The sequence below is a fragment of the Manis javanica genome, chromosome 1 (assembly GCF_040802235.1).
Source record: "Manis javanica isolate MJ-LG chromosome 1, MJ_LKY, whole genome shotgun sequence".
Classification (NCBI taxonomy): Eukaryota; Metazoa; Chordata; class Mammalia; order Pholidota; family Manidae; genus Manis; species Manis javanica.
This window is the reverse complement of record NC_133156.1, coordinates 201677021-201698257: the sequence shown is the minus strand read 5'-3', so window position 1 is coordinate 201698257 and position 21237 is coordinate 201677021. Positions and strand designations below refer to the sequence as shown.

The following is a 21237-nucleotide window of genomic DNA, read 5'->3' as shown; positions in this document are numbered from 1 at the left end:
TTTTTCTTAGATATGGTAAAGGCTACTTGACTATTAAAACCTTTACATAAATCTATATACCAAAAATAAACATAGGATTCTTTTTATTTTAGCAAGGAGAAATAAGCTAAGGAAAGTGATGCCATCTGCTCTTCTATTAAGTAGGATATTATGTAACACATGTTACATAATAGTAATTGTCAAGGATTATCTCATATATTCTTTAAAACAAAACCAGTTTCAAGAATTGCTTAATAAAATCAAAATGGAGTTCCATAATGTTCAATTTAACAAATTATCTCCAAAAAAAAGCATGAATAGAAGATCAAATACTCTCAGTTAATGGCTCAGCAAAAGCTAACTTCGGAGAGTCGCTATTTACAAACGTACAATGTTAATTTGAATATTCAGAGAGATGCATTCTGGCAGATAGGGGCCTATACATGGTATGTAAGTTTCTTTGTTTTTTGTTTTTGTTTGTTTTCTTTTTTAATGGTGTGGGGAAAGCGTGAATACATTCCCCCACTACCACAAATTATGTTGTCAGAGTTTCCCACATTTGGGGAAATTGAGGGGCCAGCACATCTGGAGTGCAATGAATAAGCCTTGACCTGGGAAAACCACTTTCGTGGCCATAGAATCTCCCCTGCCAGGTAAGTATGCGGTATGGGATGTAAGTTTTGGATCCCCAAGAGCTTTTAAACCCCCATGAGACCGAGAATGAAGAAGCCCTGCATGGACAATCTGAGCCTCAGTGGACCGTTCCAGCTGACCAGGTGTGTCCTCCCCTCACAACCACACCAGAAGTAGCCAGGATCTATGATATCATTCACAGTACTGTTTATGAAGAATTAGCAACTTGGGAGAAAAAAAGACATAATGGTGAATAAATTTAAATAAGCAGAATATTTCCTCAGTGCACAAAATCTACTTCTGAACTTTCAAAAATATTTTTCATTATAGAAAGAAGTGTCCGACCAATTACAATTAGTGATTGGGGATGCAAAAATATCCAAATGCTTACATAATACGAATTCCACAGTGTCTTCACACCTATAGAAGTAGAGTCACTGACAGAGGAAAACGTGCCTCTATACCTTGAAATATAATAACATATATCTGTATTGTTATTTATTCCCGTACCCAGAAGTAGTGAATGGGTATGTTTATACCTGTGTCCTAAGACAGGGATGAAAACTCTTTTGGAAGAGAAGAGTCACACCACAAAAGCAAAGAAGAAATGCAGAAAATCTATAAACAATCATCAAATGGACTCATGTTGAAAATACTGACATTAGGTGTAGACAAGTGTTGCAAACAGTTTGACATCATCCAGTAATTAGCAGAAATACATACACTATGACTCAGTGTCCATATCCACCCCTGTCTTACTACAAATAGAAGTGTATGCAACTGTACACTAAGAAAAATGGACAAGAGTGCTCAGAGCAGTCTTTTTTATAATAGCCTCAAACTGGAGAAAATACAAATGCCCATTAATAAGAAACTAGAGAAATATATTTTGGCATATTTAGAAAACAAAATACTACACACTAATTTCTTTAAGTACAGTTATATACAAGATTATGCATAAATCTCAAAAACAGCAAACTGCATGAAAAAGGACAAAAATATTATGTGCTGTATGATTCTCTTACACAACCCTCAAATACGTGAAAAACTATAGTCTAGGTAGTGAAGTGAAAAGAATGGTTACCCCTGAGGATGAAGAGCTGCATCTGGGCTGGGGCATGAGGAAAGGTTCCGGGGCGCTGGCCTGACCCACACATGTGTTCACAAACGTGTTCATTCTGTGATGACTCACTTAGCCATGCATTTGTGTTCAGTTCCTTTTTCTGTATGTTTGGTTTTATTTCACATTATAAGCCAAATAGAAGAAAATCTAAAGTGCTATAGTAACCAAAATCTTTGTATGTATAAACAGACTGATAATTAAACACGTTTTAGTGACAAATATGACTCACATGGGATTGTTACCCATTAACTTATGGGCGCACTTCGCACATAACAATTCACACTGCCTTGTGGAAGTATCTTAGAGTTACCTTTATTGCTATATCAACATCTTTACCATGTAACCACTGCTGACTGTGTCCTGAATTATAATAAATAATGAATAATTACATTACATAAAAAGTGGAGGACAGCTGCATTCTTTTTAAAAAAATAACACTTCTTTCACTATTATTTGAATTCCAGGGTATGGAGGTTGTTTGGAGTACTTGGTTTAGCCCTCCACCTAAATCTATGGCTCCTTATTGCCAAAAAAAATCAGTATATAAATAAATAAGTACAAAATACATAAATCTAAACACAAATAATAATAAATACCTACGCACTTGTAGGAGGGGAACTATACTGAGGAATCAAGTCATAATGGTTAATTGTGAAAGCCTAGGTTGGTATTTGGGGAGTGGCAAGTAGTAGAAGGGAAAGCAAAATGATCAGAATATAGTCAGTTGTCATCTTGGTCCTAATTAATAGATACTGATACAATTATTCTTTATTATTTGTATTATTCACTATAAACGCTCTCTTATCTGAATTTGACCCAGTTTATCCATTAATGCAATTCTATTTGCTTGGCAATTTTTCTCTTGGGCAAGACTCCTAATAAGTTAACCCTTTGCCAGAACAACCAAATTCTAGGATTTTTTCCCCTTTATTGTTAGTTCACAGGGGAACATGGATATTCAAAGATTTAGGATCTTGGCTTTTACCTTAAGGGTTATGCTAGTACAAGCTGAAGAAAGACAGGCAGAGTTGGAAGGCAGTCATGGAAGAGAGCGGGGCAGGGAAAAGAGAAGGTGCAGGCACAGCGGACATGGACAAGGCGGTGGTAGGTCTGTGAGATGGCTGCTTGCTCTTAGTTTTTGTTACTTGGAAAATTGTGCAGGTTTTTTTTTTTTACATGGTCACAGGACTGACCATGGATCTAAATTCTCAATGTAGCTATTTTGGGCAGTGCATTGGACAATGCTGTTGATATATTCAATGCATCTGATATTTCCCCTCTGACAGTTCAGATTATTCTATTGAGCACAACCAAAATTCCCACTGCTGGCTCCTTCTCTGCACTTACGTTGAAACTGAGGGTGGTTTTAGGGGTAGGAGATTTCTCCTGAACTTTTTCAGAAGGTAACTAAAACACTGCCCTTCTCAATCTTCTTACTTCCTTTCATCCTGTCACTTAAAAATGATTACATCAGATTTACCCCTAAGGTAAGCCAAATAATTATACTGCAATTTCAGCTGCCTTATTCATCACCAACATAAAAGTAAACAAAACAATGAGAAAAATAAACTACCCTCCATCTTCTGGCTAAAGAATGTTAGATGTTGACAGAGACTGTGATTCTCAAACTTTAGTGTGCAAAGCACTACAGAGGCAATTTGTTACATGTCAGGAACTCTGACAGAGTTCTCAGGGCCCCTTGGGAGTTGCTGCCAGCAATGGAGTTAGTGTTTGTGCCCCCCCAGAATTCATATTTTAAAATCCTACCCCCATGATATGTTAGGCGGTGGGGCCTTAGGAGGTTAGGAGGCCTCACAGATAGGACGAGTACCCTTACAAAAGGGAACCCAGAGAGATATCTTGCCCTTTGCTCCATGTGAGGACAGAATGAGAAGTTGCCTGTCTGCAACCCAGAAGAGTGTTATCACCAGACAATGAACTTGCAAGCACCTTGATCCTGGACTTCCCAGCCTCCAAAACCATGAGAAACAGATGTTTGTTGTTTAAGCCACCCAGTCTATGGTATTTTTATTACAGAAAAGCAGCTAAAAATTACTAAGACAATGACTAAGAAAACTACTTTCTGCCTTAGGCAGAAAAGCTTGAAAGTGATAGCAGCAGACACTGGTCATACATATACTAAGAGATGAAGTATAAAGTAACATTCTATAAAGGTAAATGATTGTTCCAAAGAATAAGTTCAGGAGAAAGTGAGGTTTCTGTTGAATGGTATAGGTAGAGAATTTTTTTCTGACATACTAAGCTTGAGCTGAGGCCATAAAAATGTAGTATAAATTCCATTATATCTAGAATGACTGCATCAGTGTCTATTAATCAAGGCCTGGATGGTGAATAACTATATTCTGTTCCTTTTGTCTTCCATTCTGCTCACTTCCCTTTCCTCAACCCCACATTCACCTCTCACAATTATACCACTTGACATAATTCCTCAATGACACTGACACTCCTGGGAAGGGTGTTTGTTTATAGATATAGGATATTCATGAGATTTTTGACAATAGGAGGCACTAAAATAGGAGGAAGGCCAGGCCAAATAACCCTTCAAGCAGTCTTCCTGCCCTGGAAGCCATAGGAGTGCTGAGGTCATTTGCTTGGCAATCTGTTCTCTAGGTGCCAGCAAGCTTTTAGTCCCTCTTGGCAAGTGATGATGGGTTCACTGTGAGCAGAAGACACCTAGGCAGGCATCAAAGTGCACAGCAGGAAGTGTATACTCAAGCAGACATAAAGCTCACAGGGATATATGCCCCTACTTTGTTTTAGTCATGACCAGCAGCTCAGTTCAGGAGTAGCCAGGCAATTAAACAAAAATTTAAATGTCTGATACCAGATCTCCTCCCTTTTGTAGAAGACATCAGGGCTGCAGGGATATTTAATGCCTTACAGAATACAAAGGATGAAGAAAAGGTAGCTGAGGATACTGAAGAGGAATATCTTACACTTCCATCATTCTACCTGTTCACCTTCTACTTGGCAGATAAAGTCAGAGCACAGAGACTGCCTGGAAGCTGCCACATGGAACTCTATTGTCAATGCTTTATATATATTAGCATATAAAAACAGTACACAGGGAATTTGTTAATCTGATAGTACATAATGTAGTTTAATCACTGTAGCTATTGACAAAAATAATTTACACACACTTGTTTTGCTTGCATATTTGAGTATCTGGTAACCCTGAAGAGAAAAAACAATGGAATTTTCATGCTCAAGATGAATTTCAGAGCAGGTAGATTCTGGTTATAGTGGAGTCTTTATTTCAAGACCTCAGCCTTTGATGGTAGGAGCTAGTCTTCCTCTCACCTGACTATTAAGGAGTGATAAGAAATGCTACTTTCTGCAGACACTTCTGCTGCTTCAAAAAAGGTAAGCTTGAATTTTATCTATTTCCTATATGGGGCCTGTACAATTATGTTTAGGGTGTGGGGGGAGAAAAGACAGGGTCCTGCAACTATAAAATGACGAAAAAATTGAAAAAAAAATCTCTGAAAAACTTCCATAAAATATTTCATCCCTCCTTTCCCTTTCCTTCTCAGGTCAAATCAGAAGCAACTCACCACAACTTCCTTCTTTTACATGAATCAAGTTCCTCTTTCTCATCTTTATTCAATCATAAGGCCAGAAATGTTCTAATCCCTCAGAGATAAAGGTTTATTTCACATAATTATATGTGATTGATATTGATGATGTTCTGAATCTATTTTTTAAATGCCTTTATGTCCATATAAGAGTGATTTCACTGAAGTACAAATGAAAACACAGTACAGTTTCTCTGTAACTGTAAGAATAAAAGGTTCTGAGGACTATATACTCTCCATGAGGACCGTGAGGACTAATCCCAAGAATCAGAGAGAACACATCAGCATATCCACGATAAGGCTCACATGGTTCCTAGGCGGAGTCTTGGGAGGCTTGGAACAATTGCTAAATCTCTTAGAACCTCATTTTTCTCACATTTAAAATGAGGGTGCTGGACTAGGTGATCTCAAAGTTCTTTCCCAACCCAAAATGCCATGATTTTACCCACCTTGGAAACATTTTAAAATTCTATTATAAAGTAACATATGCATGGAAAAAAAATAAATGTAAATAAGAAAATATATATTACTGATAATTCCACTGCTCATAGGTAATGTTTGGTGTACATTTCCAGGTAATACTCAGATTCCTTAAAACACACACATGCACACGTACATGTGTGTATGTGCACCACACACACACACATTTTCCACAAAGCCATAAGAACCACAGTACAACACAGTGGGATCTCTTTTCTGCTTTATCTCTCTAAAGAATATGAGAGCTCTTTTACTGTTTTAGCATTAAACTGCCTAACAATTGGCAACTAAAACTGCACAGGCAGCAGCTCCATTTTTCTCAGAATCAAGTGAAACTGAACAGGCAATTAAAAGTTACTGAACTGCAAGGTAAAATTACTTCATTGCTCTGCTGCTGGGTGACTAAAGAGGGGAGACAATGGAAATCATACTTAGAATTAAGACAGAATGATGGAACGTAGCAGCCTGCTCTACTAAAATGGAATCTATAAACATTAGACATAATCAGCAACACTTCAATCATGCTCTTTGCTCACAGTTAGATGGAAGATTACACAAAACAAATGTGCGATGTTCAAATCTGTGGCATTGCCGGTTAACAGAAGGCATTTCCCTCCCAGCCCACGCAGTGATCCAAATTCTCTCCTGCACAGCCAGTGCCCAGATTACAAATGGGCTACATGCCAAGACCCCATTTATAGACCAGTTGTACCAAGCTCTATTAACAATCTTTCATAGAATTAGTGTTACAAATGGTGCTTAGGTACTTAGGTTAGCCCACAAAAGCCAGTGTATTAAAAGATGCCTTGATAATGATCAAAGAATAACATCAAAAGTATTAGGGAAACTAATCACCACAGTAATGTTTCTTTGGAACTTGTATTCAGAGTTCAATCTTGCAAGAATAGGAATACAAATTTTTTTTTTTTTTTTTTTGGTAAATTCCTGTTGATAGTTCACCTTCTTGGAGACAAATGGTAGGGTGAAAGGGAAAGCTTAATGTATTTAAGGAATTCAATCAGGAGAATTAGGGCCAGATATCAAGGAAAAGGACTGACATAACAATTGGGAAAACAGGAAATGGCATGAAGTGGAGAAATTGTTGGTATTATGATTTGGAAAGCTATGAAAGGAGATAATTAGAGCATGAAGGAAAAGGGTGTTCTTCTAGGGTCTCCTTTAGAACATCATGATCTTACATTCTTATTTTAATTAGAAGCTTGAGGGCTATATAATAAAGAATAAGATCAGTTTTCCATATTCAGAAATGTTTGGGTAAGATTTGCAGAGTTGAATGGAGACAGAAAATGCAGTGGAAATCTGGGAAAGTAACAAGACATTTCCATTACAACCAGAATATTCTATCTATCACCTTCCCTTCCACTAAAATCTCTACTCAATAATTTGAGCTTTGAGAATACATAGGGAGCCAAGAAAATATTGAAAATGAGAACTTCAAATGCTATTAATAGGGTAGATCAAGCATCAAACAACACACTCTTAAAAGTTATCATCCCACAGGTACAGGTAAGAACAATTATGCTGGCAATAATGAGATAACAAATAAGATTAATATGTAACAAACACATATGCTGATAGAGATTTAATAAAAACAGAGCAACAAATTTCAAAATATCAATTAGAAAAGCTTAGGTGATCTGAAGGGAGTTACCACAGAGTCCACATCTACTTTGGGAGTTATTCTAAGTAATGTTTATTCCTGAAACAGCATCAAACCTGAATTAATCCTTCTACGCAAAAAATTCAAATGGAAAATGCCATGACAAAGAACAACCATTTTCAGGAGATATGAAGTCATTTTTTAATAGTCCTGCAAATACAGTGAACTAAATGTTTAGAACTCTTCCTGGTATACATTTAAAAGTGACAGATAAACTATGAAAGTAGCTTAGAGGACACGGAAGGGATAATGAAAATATCCAACGAACACGTAATCAGTCATCCAGAAGTAAAGGGAAAAGAGAGTGGGGAGAGCAGGAAGCCCACCGAATCCAAAGTAAGAAAGAAAAAGAAACCCTTTCTTAGACACATGGTAGTGAAAGAAGAACATATTAGGAAAAAAAATTTTAAAAGCAGTCAAGAGAAATGAGGGTAGCTAAAAACAAATTATAGTTAGATTTACAACTGACTTCTCAACACTTTCAGTGGAAGGCAAAGGATAATGGGAGTAACATCTTCAAAGTGTGAGATAACAGCTGTTGAATTACAACTGCTAAACTCAGTGGGTCTTTCAGAATGAGGTTTAAATAAACACATTTTCAAAAAGAATTTAAGAAGTGAGAGAAGTCATTACCAAAAGAACCTCACTAAAGCAACTGCTAAAGAATTTATGTACATTAGAAAAAAAGTAAAATAATCCTAGAAAAGCCTAAAATAGAAGAAGGAAAGGAAAAAAAATGGCAAACACTGGGTAAATATAAAGAAATACTATATAAAAATGTCAACTGTATCTAATTTATAAAACTAATAAAACTAAAATTAAACCTATCAATTGCATGTCATTCCAAGGAGATAATGTTGAAAATTAAAGCAAAGATCCTTTCACTGTCTGGGAGGAGGATATTTGTTCATTCTAGACATTGTAACCTTAACTACTAATGATTTATACTTAATGACTTCAGGGTAGAAGATTATTGCTTAAACAAGACATCAAATACAAAGTATAAAGGGAAATACTAATTTTTCATACACTGAAATAAAGAACTTTTCATTGAAAAATACCATAAAAATGTGAAAATTCAAGTTACAAGCTGGGGGAATATTCCTAGAAAATATGACAAATTCCTAAGACTCAATAAAACAATCTAATAGAAAAAAGAAATGGAACCAAATATTTCACAGAAGAGGAAATACAAATAGCCAAGAAACATGTGAAAACATGAACAACTTCATTACTAAACAAGGGAATTCAAACTAAATCACAAGATACCATTGTACATTTAGCAGATCAGCAAACATAAAGAAGTTTTGATGAAGTTACACATAGCAATAGGGGGTCCCTATACCCTAATGGAGAGACTGTAAATGGTAAGCAATTTTACTAAGAAACTTAGCCTATGCATTCCATATCCTTTCTATGTACTCCAGCAATCCCATTTCCATGTCTATGCCCAAGAGAAAATCTTGTGTATAACCCAGAATCACACATAAGATGGTCAAGGAGACTGGTTTATACAAGCAAAATCTCAAAACCACCCAAATATCCACAAGTGGTAGGGTAGGTAAAAATATTGTGCTTTATTCACTCAATAGAATGATATGCAGTGGTAAGAATTAATGAATTAAATGTTATAACAAATCTCAAACAAATTGAGAGACAAAACAAACAAAAGAATACAAGTATAATTATTCAATTTATATAAAATTCAACAGCAAACAAAACTAATGTACCATTTAGTGATATATACTTACATGGTTAAACTATTTAAAAAGTTAGGAAATCATTAAAACAAAATTCAGGATGTAGTTATCTCTGGAACAAAGGAGTAGAGCATATATATATACTGCTTCAGATATTGGCAATGCTTGTTGTGTTCTGGGCAAATGAATTTTTATAATTATACTTCAATTACATTTCAGTCTACAGTATGTATTATATAACATTGTATATGTAAAGTATTTCCAAAATTAAAAAGTTCATTTAACATTGTTAATTATAATTTAAAAATTATGATTATTAATAATTTTAAATTCAGAAGATCAGATTTTAAACTGCAAATGTTTCAAATTTGGGGTTTTTATCAAAAATCACATTTTAAAGAAATGTGGCAAAACTGTAGGATAAACTGGGGACATTCTCTGAATCATACATTTTCATAGTGCCAATGGAATAATAATGACTCTAATTACACCAACTGAGAGTTGAAAATGTCTTTTTGTTTAATTATTTCAGTTTGTGGTTCAGTTTTATAGCATTTCCTCATCATTAATTATATACTGCAGTTATATTATGCAAAATGAAAACAAAATTAGAAACACTATGCTTCATAAAATGCAGCATAAAGTTACAGTGTCTCAGACTATAGCCATTTTTGAGTGTCCAATATTTTTCAATGACTGCACTGAGATACACTTATTTTGAACTCCTTTATTTCCAAAATGTCAGAACTCTCTTACTATAAGAAGTCTCTTACCTCTGATCAGCAGCAAGATAATTTGTTTTGATCCAACAAGAAGGCCCTCCTTTCTATCATGCACCCTTTTCTGCACCCCAATTATTTTTATTAAACTCACTTGAACTAATTTGTAAGAAAATGACTCAAACAGTAATACTAATTTCCAAAATGAATTGTGTAATTCACCCAATTTCCAGTCACTCATCAACACTAATGGAAGCACCTGAATGAAGGAAACTGCACAAGGGCTGAATGGAGAGAAGGAAATAGTAGCACCTTAGAAATGCATGGAACCCCAAGGCCTGGAAGCTTGGATTCAGTCAGGGAAGCCCTTTCAGCCACAGCCTATTGAAATCTCTTGGTTAAATCACTAACTTCTCCTCATACCTACTCCCTCTGTCCCTCAAGCACTAACTTCACTACCCAATCACCTCTCCATCCTTGCCACCCTCAGTTCTAACACAAGTTGCAATCCTTCCTGTTAGAAATACCACACACTTCGGCAAGATCCAGCTCCCCTCCTACCCAGAGGGCAACATACTATAGCAATAGGAGGTATTTGGGTAATAATATTATCAAAACCTACTATTTTTCTGAGAAGACTGAACCTTCAGACCATCTCCACCACATCCTCACTCCCACACCTCCCCGGTAAGCTTTCCCTAGAGTCAGGACCACGCCAAATTGATGAATGACTTAAACATTTACAGGCAAAAAGTTCTGACAGCATTCTAAAATCACTATGTCAAGTGACTAAAAATTCTAATCAGAAGGGTCTTGAATTATGACATTTGAAACATTTTACTCTCATTTAATTAGATGAAAAATCAATGATTTTAATAAATATTCCCTGAGTCTTATACCTGAGTCCTATATCAAGTATTTTATCAGCATTAGGTTAGTCTGGAGGTATGGCTTGGTTTATTTGGCAAAGGAACAGAAAAGAAACATAGCACTTTACAATAATGATGTTATACTTGAGAAGATCTGCACTTGACAGAATTAGATGAAATATGGAAAGCAATATAATAAAGTGCCAATGATTTGGCAATGACGTAAGTAAGCTCAAATGAGAGGCAAATCAGTGTGATCAGGGAAGGGAAGGCTTCCAAGAGAAGTCAGGATTTAGGGAGTGGATGAATGGACAGGAGCTAAAAAGTCAGAGAGGACAAAGGAGGGTATTCTTGGCTGTAGAAAGAGAATACGGCATTAAGCTCAACCATGTGAAGATAAACTATGATAGGAGATGTGAAGGAAAATTTAATGGCTGATCCCATAGCTGCTCTGATGAAGATATGATGAGAAGGACAACACACAACCACCAGTCTGGCCATTTCTTCACTAAACTAATGGAATGTGCATCAAACGTTATCTATTCAAACAGCAATGATTTGTACTCTTCTATCCTTTGACAATTTTCTGGCAGCATGTAACTTCTGTCATGCCAAATCATTGCAGCCCTGAAGTTGTGTGGGGAAATTTGCAGTGTCTTTGCCATCCTGAAAGAATTCAGACACTCAGGATTGATGATTAACAGCTAGAAATACAGGGAGGCAAGGAGAAAATCATCACCCTCTAAAGCCAAGTCCCAAAGCCAGTAACCATGCAAACATGAACATTAGGCAGTCTCACTGGAACAAAAGCATTCTCTGGTCTCCAGCCATGTGCAGTTCAGAGAGAGAGCATGCTATGTAGGCAAACCTGAATATTAAAGAAAATATGAAGCTGGAATGCATGTCTCTGCACCTAAAAAACATGCAAAGTATCCAGTGGCACCCAAAATGAGTCACTGGTCCAACATGTACTGGCTTCCTGTCTATACTCCTAAATCCAAAAACCCCACAGAACAGGGATTATACTATTGAATTCAGTATGTCCCATTAAGACAAGGAGTGAACTGAGATTTGCTCACTGAGAGAAACTAAAGTTCACATTTAAGATTTAGAAAGACTCACCTTTTCCACCCTATGAATGAGTGACACAATTTACACCTTTGAACTTTAAATAGGTTTAACAGGATCTAGATTTGTAAATTTGGGTGAGGAAAAGGGAGACTTACAAAGTTACGAAATGAAAACTTTCTCCCAAACTCAAGAAATGGGAGAGAATGAGTGTTGGCTACCTTCCCAACAATAGAAAATAGGAGCAGCATGGTGCTACTTGTATGAATTTTTTTTTAATTGGGGAAAATCACAGAGATCAGTAGTAATTAATGAGAATTAGGCAAGTTACAACTGAAGCTTAGTTTAGTAAAGTGACCATCTGTGACCATATAGCTAAAAAATAATAAAGTCAGAAAAGAGCCCAGTCTAAGTCATATGTTAAATTATATGTAATATTTATTCCTTTACATATTTGTTGATTAATTGATGCACTTTCCAAAGCAAAATTGGGTTTAACCTAGAGGCTGAGCACCAGTTGCTTACACAGGAGTTACATAAAGGAGGTTACCTGGAGACAAGGGCTAATCAGAAGGTTAACTCAAGGACCATTGAGGGCTACTCCCCCTTTATCACCTCAGCTCTGTAGCAGAAGAGGAACAGCCTCAAAGCAATCATTTAAAAAGAAAAAAAAAAGAATACTCCAACTGCTTCTTAATTGTTGGTGTGCTGGGACAGGTTACAGGCTGAGGAGTTGGATATAATAATTCGGTCTATCAAGAACCATTCTATTCACTTACGTGAACTGAGATTTGCTCACTGAGAGAAACTAAAGGTTTTATGGTGAAGTGTTGTTAATATACTCGATCATTAGAAGATGCCTTCTTCAGTCTGTACACATATTTTAAGCAAGGAATCGACAACAGTGATTTCTTAGACAAGGAATTTTTCTGGTGATAACTTTTTTTAAATTATGCTACCCTGTAACCATGCAAAGCTCTCTAATCTATCACTAGATTTGACAACTAATAAGGATGAGTACAGGCAGGATATGAATTTAAATATAGATTCATTCCTTGCCTTTGTGAAAGATTTACTGATAAGCCAGTGATATATTTTTTGTCTCATTAGTTGTATATCAAGACATTTATCCCAAATTATAGGAAACAGTAATTCTTGAAAAATGAAATTCTAAGGCTACAATTTTAACACTGACTTCACGGCGTCAAATTTTAAAGGATAGTATTAGCCTTGAGGACAGTTCATTCCTTGGTACCAGTGTTTTGTCTGTAAGCCACTCTCTATTAATCAGCCCACTAACAATTTAAAGCATATGCCAAAATAATGATTTCTCTCCTATTAAGTAATTTTACTATTATTTTTCATATTAACTGTGATTTTGAAAAATTGAAGTGATTTGTGTGATAGGCTATATTAGATTTTAGTGCAATGCAAGCATAAAAAATATTAAACAGTGTTCTTCCAAGATTCAGCTCATAGGTCATATCCTCCATAAAACTTTATCAGAAACCTTCTTCCACCCATTTAACAAATGCCCACATGGCTGACATATTCTCTACAGTCATGCAATGCCTGCCTCTGCCCAAATAACATACGATAACAGTAGTCCTCCCACTTTATCATGCAACAGAATCTCCTGCAGTGCTTGTTAAACTAGACTGTTCGGCCTCAGCTTTAGAGGTCCTGGTTTACTAGGTCTGGATGACATTCAAGTGTGAGGTTCATAGAAGAAGCCCCTAGATGATTCTGATGCTGCTGGTTTGGGAACCACACTCAAAACCGCTGTTACCATAAACTGTTACAATCTCAAATTCTGCCCCCCACTATAAGATTAGGGCCACTAAAGACCTAAAGGTGCCTGGCACATACTTGGTACTCAATACACATTTCTGAATAAAATAATGCAAATAGTCCCTGCAACATCTGATGGAGAACCAAATGGAAAATGTTAAGACGGAACACTGTGGGTTTCAGGACATGAATGGATGTGCCACCTATGGAAAACTTTTTTCATAGCCCCAAATTTTATTTATACCACTGGGAAGTCAATATTCTGACCTAATATATAGTTGGTGAAAAGCATCATGGTTTAAAGAAAAATACACTGTGTTTAAAATCAGTATTTGATCCAGCTCCCTCTAAATCGTTTTCCAAAAAATGCCTGCATGTACTTGCTCATTAAACAAGCATTTAGTAAACATAGGCTATAAGCAAGGGACTAGGGAGATAAATGAGAATGGTTCACAAAAGCACCACGAAAGAGAAGACAGACAAAAAGGAGAGACTCTACCCTAGTGGCAGAAAGGAGAAAGTGGGAAAGAGGGAGAAGATGGAATAATCAGAATGGAAAGAAAACAGTGTGGTTAGTTAAATAGATGCCAAGGGAAGAATGAATCAAAACAAAGTAAGCATGTAGGGAGTACTCTGTGTTTAAAAGACCAGAAAGGTTGCTGACATGAATCTGCAGCTTCCAGAGGACATGTCCTATAGATTGGTGATCATTGGAAGGCAGGATAGAAATAGACGGGGAAGAAGCTTCAATGCTCTGCAAGAGGTCCCACGGGGGAGATAAAGAGCAATTTTCCTAACCTAACTGAAGGGGAATGGGACTAAAATTTGCTTATCAACAAGCACTTTACATATCCACTCAAATATAATTATAAGGTGAGTTACATAACCCCCATTTTACAGATAAGGAAATTGTCCAAAGAGCTGGAATTCAAATTCTTGGGTTGCCTAACTCCAAGTCCATTGCCTTATTCTCACAGCCCATTTTAATAGCAATGTAACTATCTTTCCCCATTATTACTGATACTATAATTCAAAATTGTTCTAGAATTTAGAATCAGAACAAGTTTGATTTTAATTTTAGAATATCTGTGAGATTTCACTTCATTCAGAGATAAATGCCACATACAAATTAACATCAGAAAATGCACAATTATGAGTCATTATTTTATTTGTGCTTGTTATTATTTCAAAATTAATCTTGTAATATTTGTGAACATGTTAAGAAAACTAAGATTTCAATATATGGCTTTTCCTTTTCACAGTTTTCTAATCTGTTGATTCTAATAAATAAAATGATGAGCATTTCAAAAACAAACACAAACCTGAAACACATTAAGCAGAGAAAGTTTCTAAGTATGATCTGTTGTTTAACTACATTTTCAAAAAGAAGTTCAGAGTAAGCACTTTATTCTTCTATTGCATTCTTATGTTTATCGGTTTCATCAAAATTAAGACATTTCCCTGTTTTTATATCTCATTTTGTACAGACTTTTCATATTTTAAAATATTTTATGTTCACAGTGTTAATACTTACATTAACTAATATATTGTGAATATTGGGAAGAAAGATGTATTAGATAAATGCCAGCTATTATTAACAAGCAGTCTCAACTAAAACCAAAACAATTTTAGCAGCAATTATATTAATGATGAAATTTTTTATTTTAAAAATAATTTTCTTCCTCAGATGTTTACTGACTTTTATATTGTACTCGCTGTATTTAAAGGCAGCAAGAGATTTCTCATGTAAAATGAGAAAGCACTTTTTAATAAATATTTTAATATCAAATAACAGTTCACTATTAAAGGAAACTGAAGTCTGGCAGCTGCAGGCTCAGGCGTATAATGGAAGAGAAAGAGGAGAATACCAGAGGAGGCCGGGAGGTTATGAGAGAGGACCTGAGACTTTACTATAATTTAAGTTTCACATGGGATTTTATCTTCAAATGCTATTTATTATTATTTACATACAGTTGTTTCTGCAGCCATTAACTTTTTAGTTTACCTTCCTTAATTACATAGAATTGATCTTATTTTTTAAAAAATGCCTGAAATCATATATTCTATAATTCTCTTTGCAAAGGAACTTCAGTTTATAAACATTTACACTGCTTTCCTGTTAGAATCAGCCAGAATATCCATAATACAATTTTTTAACACATCTAAAAACATTGCTAATATTAAAAGATTGACAATACTCTGTATAAACAAGGACGTGGAACTGAAACTTTCATATATTGTTGGCAGGACTGGAAAATCATACAACCACCTTGGAAAACTATGGGACAGCATCTAACAAAGTTAAACAATTGCTTACTCTACATCCCAGCCTTCCCTGTTCCAGTATGCACCTAAAAGAAGTGAGTTACTAGGTCCACAATTCATTTAAGAATGCTCACAGTCACAGTAGCCGAACTGGAAATAAACCGTAAATCCTTCCATGTGAGAATCAATAAACAAACTGTGGTATATCCATACAATGGAACACTACTACTCAGAAATAAAAGAGAACCAGCTAATGATACATGTAACAACATAGGTAAACTTTGAAAATACTATTCTGAGACAAAGAAACCAGACACGGAGCAGAACCTTATGATCCCATTTATATAAAATTCAGGACAGGCAAAATCATCTATGAAGTCAGAACAACAGTTGTGTTGAGGTAGGTCAGTACTCTACTGAGAGCTGCTTCCTGCAATGACAGAAATGTTCTGTGTCATGACCTAGGTACTGATAAGATGGGAGATAAAAATAGGTAAAGTTCCTCCATTTAGTTGTGCACTTGAAATTTGTGTGTTTTATTGCATTTAAGTTATGCCTCAGTTTTTTAAAAGGGAAAAATCTATACTGAAAAGGGAAAGAAAAGAACTTCGGCATTCTTCTTAATCTTATAGCCCAGAGATAGTGTATGTATGCTATTATTTTCCTTTCAGGGTCCTTGCTTGTTAAAATGAAGCAGTCTACAAGATTCATACAACAGAGAGTATCTTAAAGGGAGGACATTCTATAGCATGCGCAAACAGCTCAGCACCATGGCTAGCATTCAGAGCAGCCAAAGGACTTAGCATTTAAAAATTCTGTCATTCCCTTTCTCTAGGTTTCAGTGTTCTAAAGAACTGGAAACTCTCTAATCATTTTGTACTAATTCTATTATCCCAGTGGCATTTCTAAACTCCAAGACCTCACCATGCTGGTAATAGCTTCCTTCACTTCACTCCTGACCCAAAACTGCTTGCTTGGTCAACCTTCTAATACACCCTGTCTCTTGTCATTTGCATCAGTTACCTGAGTAAATGCTGGCTTAATACCTCCTGCCTGTGGAAATATAAAAATATGCCCCAGTACAGAATCATCTTCAAGTGGTGGAGGATGAAAAGGCTAAAACAGGAATTGGCAATAGAGGAGAAATGCCAACAGATTTAACTACAGGAAAATATTAAATTCCTATACATACATAGCACCACAAACAAAACTAACCAAGTAATTGAGAAAAAAAAGTTAGCCACATATATAATGAATACAGTAAAGGGTTAACAACATTTAAAAAGAATCAGTGTAAATAAAAGGAACGCCCCACTAGGCAGATCAGAAAGTGTAATAAATAGTCAACTTGGTGAAGTATAATTGGCAAATTCACATGTGAAGATGTTCAAACACAGTGGAAATCAAAGAGTATAGAACAGTTAAAACAATGAAATGTCATTTTTTTTTTTTGCCTATACAGTGAAAAAGACTGAAAGTGATTATTATAACCTGGGATGGACAGTATCCTAGGAAATGGATGGCATAGGAGGCAATGTAAAAATAACATTGGGAGAGTTAGGATGAAATTCAGTTTCACAGTGAATAACAAAAAACTAAAAATAACTATGCCTTCTAACTTAGAATTTCCACTTTGTGCACAACACAGATATTTACATTCAAGTATTATTTGCAACAGCCGTGTTTATAAAATTTTTAAATGTAAATAGTCTAAATGTCCAATAACAAAAGAGTCGGTGAAATACGCATAGTCCAGATGGAATACGATGTGATCACTAAAAAGTTACAATTAGAAGGAAGTTTACATCAAAGATGTTCACCATATATTTTTAAGTATATGTTCACCAATATTTTAAAAGATGTGTGTGTGTGTATATATATATATATATACATATACATATACATGTAAAACCCATATGTATGGGTTGCAAAACAATATGTATAGTAGAATTCTATTATTGTTTAAATATGTAAAGACAAATTACAAAGAAAATACACCAAAGTTTTAATGGTGCTTACCTCTGGATATTAAGATTATGGATGCTGTAATTTTTTTTTTATCAAACTTCTCTGTTTCCAAATATGTACAGTAATAAATGTTAAAATGTCAGTCCTCATTATAGAGTCTTGAGAGTTTGACAGAAAGAATTCTATGACACAAGAAGGCTCTCTTTTTCCTTCTTTCATTAACACGATGGGATATTAAAACAAGGCCCCATCCTCATGCTTTAACCTTGCATCCCCAAAGACATTCACATTAGAAAATCTTTCCTCCCAATACCTTTTCCCTACCTCCCCCAACCCCAATGCTATTTTCTCTCCATTTTAAAAAATCTGTGTAGTAATATAAATTAAGCAAGGAAGTATTTTAAACTGTCAGCTTAATGGTGCACATAGGAGTTATGGTTGCTCTCAGTTCAAGTAAATTTTAATGAATAAAATAGCCCAAAAAATAAAGGATATTCTCAAATTGTAAATGGAAAACTTGCTCAATTTCTCAGAGTCTGTTTACTGCCATGGGAGTCACTTGATTTAATATTCTTCGCAAAGAATTCCTTGGATATGGTTAGATTACTCTGACTTTGGGTAACTCATAAATACAACTGAGAGAAGAGAGTACTGAGTGAGGGAAGGAACCTAGAACTGAGTATTTAACCTTCCCGAGTCTCAGAGTCTTCATTTGTAAATAAATCTAGGGGTGGGAACAAGCTCATCTCTACAGTTCCTCTTCCTACTTCAAGTGTCTAATTCTGGAGATACACCTGTCATCCACATAAAGCCAAAAAGAATGAAGAATTATAATTCAATAATAATATAATTTTTTAGAAAGTCACAGATAATCTAGGAAGATGACCAAGAAAGGGGAAGTTCATAAAAGATTTAACATTAAAAAATCACAAAAAATTAAAGGAGATGAAACTTGGAAAACACATTACAAAATCTAAAACCTTATAAATAGGTTATGATAAAATGTCCTGAGATCACACCTTAATCAAGGCTTTCTTGGTCAAAGGAAAGGTGTTAACCTTTAAAAGACTGTTTTACTTATGAGGGAAAAGTGAAACCTTAATTTGCATTACAGACAAAAATGATCCTTTCTAAGATAATGGGAATAGGAGACCAAGAAAATATATAAATAGTAGGACGTAAGGAGATTGCAGACTAGAATTTCAAATTGTGTGTTTGCATGTATCCGCTTATAACATGTGCCGATAACCCTCAAAACTGTTTAACTCTGCAGCCAAAGAAGAGTTGGCTGTACACGGTGACACCCATTCCATCAAAGCAATAATACAAGCTTTTAAAGGGAATCTGCTTGTGGTCTACTTCCTCTATGAATACATTTTATTTCTAATAGTCATTCCTAGGAGAAAGGCAATAGACTTAACATTTTTTTACTATCCTTGTTATTGTCTACCAAGAGAAATTGATCACCAATGTGATGATATCAGGTTTGAGATACCTTCTCACAGCATTTTCTCTAAATCCAACTGATTTCCCTGTGTCCTCTGGAAATAAAGCAATCACTTTCTAATTGTTCATCAGAGAATACATGCTGGAGGCTTACAAAGAGATGGGTAAAAGCCAGCAGTTGAAAAAGGTATGAAGTCTTAATCCCCAAAGAGCTGTCCAAGAATATTTACAAAAGAGCCTCTTAAAATGGATAAAAAAATGCAAATCCTTGAGTCCTACCCCAAATTTACTAAATATAATTTCTAGGGGTGCAACCCAGGCATCTGCTCCCTGGGTAATTCTGACAGAGTTTAAATTTTTAGAATCATCAGCTTATATCAGCTTAAAGTCTTACTACTTCCTAAATAACTAGGTTATATATATTAAAATGTTTGTATTCTTCCTAAATGTAATTTATATAGCATTTTACAAAGATTAGGTAATTTATTCTTTACATAACCTGGTTCAATAAGGAAGGGATTGTCATTTTTATACCATTTTAGAGAGGTCAGCAACTGGTAGACCATAGCTCCAAATTCCATGCTTTTTCAACATATAACAAATTTAATAAAAGTTACCAAGACACTAAAGAATGGATCTCTAATGGTGGAATCACAGATAATGGTAGAAACATTTAGATGTTTCAGGCTATTTATATAGCTCAAAAATCACACCCTGCTGACTGCAGCTACTAGTTTTAAAGTCAGTTCCAATTAATAATATGAACATATAGTTGCTTTTACAGTCACTCTGTAAAGTGACTTCTAGGAATCATTTTATAAACATTTCAGTATCTTTGAGTATTTATTGTTGGGCACTACATTAGGTGCCATAGATACAACAAAACCACATTTGCTGTCCTCAGGAAATTTAATCCACAGTTCTGGAAATTAGAGTGCTGTTTAGAAAAAGCAAGGAGTGTTTCTATACATGCATACTTGGAGTGTACCTCAGCTAATCTCTAAACTAACTGATATTGCCTGGAAGCATCACACTCATTTATACCTAGTTGTAGATATCTCTGCTTTGGGGGAACATTGTCCATCTTGCCAGCTGGGCATCATTTTTCATACTATTATAAGAAGTGAAACTCTGTAAATTTCTTTGTTATTCTTGTGAAGGATCAAATGCTTTAATTATTAAGTTTTTGACAAAATATCTCAATTTCCCAAGTGTGTGTAAATAATTCCATATAAATAATTGGGTGTTTTAATTATATACAGCTTCTTGTCACTGTTCATCTAAACACATTACAACATTTGTTAAATAAAGATATATTAAGGCTGAGTGTTTTACCAGGTTATATGTATACTTTTTTGAGTTATTTCAACAATGATCAAAAGTCAGTATGTCTTTCAAGCTGAAATCCTTATTTCTTTTCCAAAAGACAAACCCTCATAAGCAACAAGAAAATTAAAACATCACACTATCAAAATGTATTAAAAGTAAATCTCTAATCCCACCTGCCTCACCAAACCTCCACTTTTATTTATTTTAAATTACCTTATATCTTTTTCTACTAGCCCAGCAGGTCTGTAGAGATTGGCCCTTTCATTGCTCCCTTCCCAGAGTGCTGCAGAATCATTAGCATACTCGTCTCCCTGGGTGTTAAATACACAAATAGCCTGTGCTTACCTATTTGCATGGCAGAAGCAGCATGGGACTCTGGGAACCAGCATACTGTGTTTAGTCCCACCTCTGCCATTTTAAATATTTGATTCAGATCACTTAAAGTGACCAAGCCACATTGTGTCCCCACGTGCAAAATAGGGCAAAACCCACCTTGCCTAATTTGTAGGCTTATTGTGGGTATCATGTGAGATAGAACATAAGAAACCATTTCTCGACATGAAGAGCTCTACAAATGTGAAATGCAAATG

General features: G+C 35.4%; 1 protein-coding gene and 1 non-coding gene across 28 annotated transcripts in view; both read right to left on the bottom strand.

Moving 5' to 3' along the window:
- The window catches only part of NRXN1 (neurexin 1), a 1077010-nt gene that overhangs the window by 370984 nt on the left and 684789 nt on the right, over nucleotides 1-21237 (bottom strand). The window lies entirely within an intron of this gene.
- Nucleotides 477-640, bottom strand: LOC118973569 (U1 spliceosomal RNA). The gene has a single exon (XR_005062981.2). It is a non-coding gene; the product is annotated as a U1 spliceosomal RNA (small nuclear RNA).